The 2,123-nt window shown below is 33.2% G+C and overlaps 1 long non-coding RNA gene across 1 annotated transcript; it reads right to left on the bottom strand.

Moving 5' to 3' along the window:
- Window positions 1–397: 397 nt before the first annotated feature.
- On the bottom strand, window positions 398–1,910 carry LOC111375560. The gene is made up of 2 exons (XR_002699329.1): window positions 1,751–1,910; window positions 398–1,590 (listed from the first exon to the last, which is right to left on the bottom strand). It is a non-coding gene; the product is annotated as an uncharacterized LOC111375560 (long non-coding RNA).
- Window positions 1,911–2,123: the final 213 nt, after the last annotated feature.

A 2,123-nucleotide genomic window follows, 5' to 3' on the forward strand; every position in this document is an offset into this window, starting at 1 on the left:
CAAAAGAGACGGATAAAATACCACTACATAGATAATAAAATTAACATGTCCAAAGATGAAGATCTTCACCATTCTTTAATGTAGAACTTAGATAATGACATTGAGATGAATATGGAGGGGGCGAAGAAAAAAAAGGGAAAACAAGCAACTAATCTATATAGTTCAGGGAACTGGTGCACACCTGCCATTGTATAGCTTCACATTTAACTATAGAACTGATGCACCAACATATGAAACCAGATCATCAAACCATAAATAGTTCATTATTTGCCCACTGTTTACCACCATGAAGACACCTTTTCACGCAGTACAATTGCGAAGCAATTGACTCTAAAAATTGCATCAAATGCTTATATATAGAGCATTTACCGAACCAACTCATAATTCTGTTTTTTTCCCCTAACAAAATCAATATTCTTGGACACAGTATCCGAATCCAACACATAAGTTTAGAAATAACATGACGGACATCTAATTCTACAGTTGGATGGACCATGCACTATTTTGCTTAATAAAAATGCAGAAGTCTTCTAAATGAAAAACAGAAGCAATAAACCACTAATCCAACTAAATAAATGCTGACGACCGTGTATCAGACCAGAAAAGTTCAATTATTTGTAAATGATGGCAAATAATCAAGAAATTAACTCCATAAAATTTTGGAGAACTTCACAAATGTTCTAACAGAAAAAAACCAACTCATTAAACTATTTGCATTGATGACAACAAATCCAACCAACTCATAAATTTTGTTTTCCTAACAAGATCAATATTCTTGGACACAGTATCCGAATCCAACACTTAAGTTTAGAACTAACATGATGGACATCTAATTCTACAGTTTTGCTTAATAAAAGATAACCATTTAAATGCATAAGTCTTCTAAATGAAAAACAGAAGTGATAAACCACTAATCCAACTAAATAAATGCTGACGACCGTGTACCAGACCAGAAAAGTTCAATTATTTGTAAATGACGGCCAATAATCACAACTCAATAAATTTTAGAGAACTTTATAAATGTTCTAACACAAAAAACCAATTCATTAAACCATTTGCATTGACGCCAACGAATACAGAAGCACTCAAAATAGAGAGTGCAAAAGAACATCATTTATTGTTTGTCTCTACTCTCTCCCAACAACTCCCTCTTTCTGAAGAAAGTTGTCAAGCAGGCGCCTTTGAACCAAACCTTCCCATGCTTATTAGATTTTGAGGATAGGGGGAACCATGATATTCTTATTTCCACACTTACCTCAAGAAAGGGTTCATCCCGAAGTATGCCACTCGTGCTCAGAGAAAAGCCTGGAGGACTTTGCCCAACCGGCCGACTTAACCAAATATTCGAAGGTTAAAGGAGTTCCAAATAAATTCCAATAAGTTAGAAAATAATCCAACAAAAATTGGAGAACTTCAGAAACGTTGCAACCAAACATAAATATTCATCAAGCCATATTTTCTTCCTAGATCATTCAAGAATGAATACGAATTCGAAAGGGATGGAACCCAAAAAAAAAAATAATAAATAAATAAAATCCCTTATCTTCAAACCCAAACAGGACGTGCTTTCTTTTTGTTAACGAACTAAACCTATAATTTCAAACAAAAAAATCGGTAAACCAATGAAAACCCATGTCAATATATAGATCAATCAAATAACTAAATGAGATATAAATCCACACACAACATAGAAATGCACGCACAAGATTAACGAATTGTATATATCTCTATTCAAAGATCGTGCCTTTACCACTTGAATCTGTACAAAAATCGTCGGTTGGTTCGCGGTGTCGTGACTGAAGTTTAGAGAGGAGGAAAAATAGACAGTTCTATAGGGGTGACTGCGTGCTGATGAGACCAGGATAAGTAATACAAAGGGCCCCGCTATAATTGTACTTTTTTGGAATAATTAAACTTGAAGAGTAATTTTAGCGGATTTAAGTGTATGTTTGATTAGGATGAAAAATATCACCTAAAAAAAAAATATTTTTCATCTTTTGTGGAAAATAAAAATCACTTCTACCCAAGAAAAATGTTTTCCTTAAAAATAAGGAAAATTAGATATATTTTCAAAAGTTGGAAAATATTTTCTATGGAAAAAAATAGCAATAAACACTCAAAGT

The sequence above is a fragment of the Olea europaea genome, unplaced genomic scaffold (assembly GCF_002742605.1).
Source record: "Olea europaea var. sylvestris unplaced genomic scaffold, O_europaea_v1 scaffold13886, whole genome shotgun sequence".
Taxonomy (NCBI): Eukaryota; Viridiplantae; Streptophyta; class Magnoliopsida; order Lamiales; family Oleaceae; genus Olea; species Olea europaea.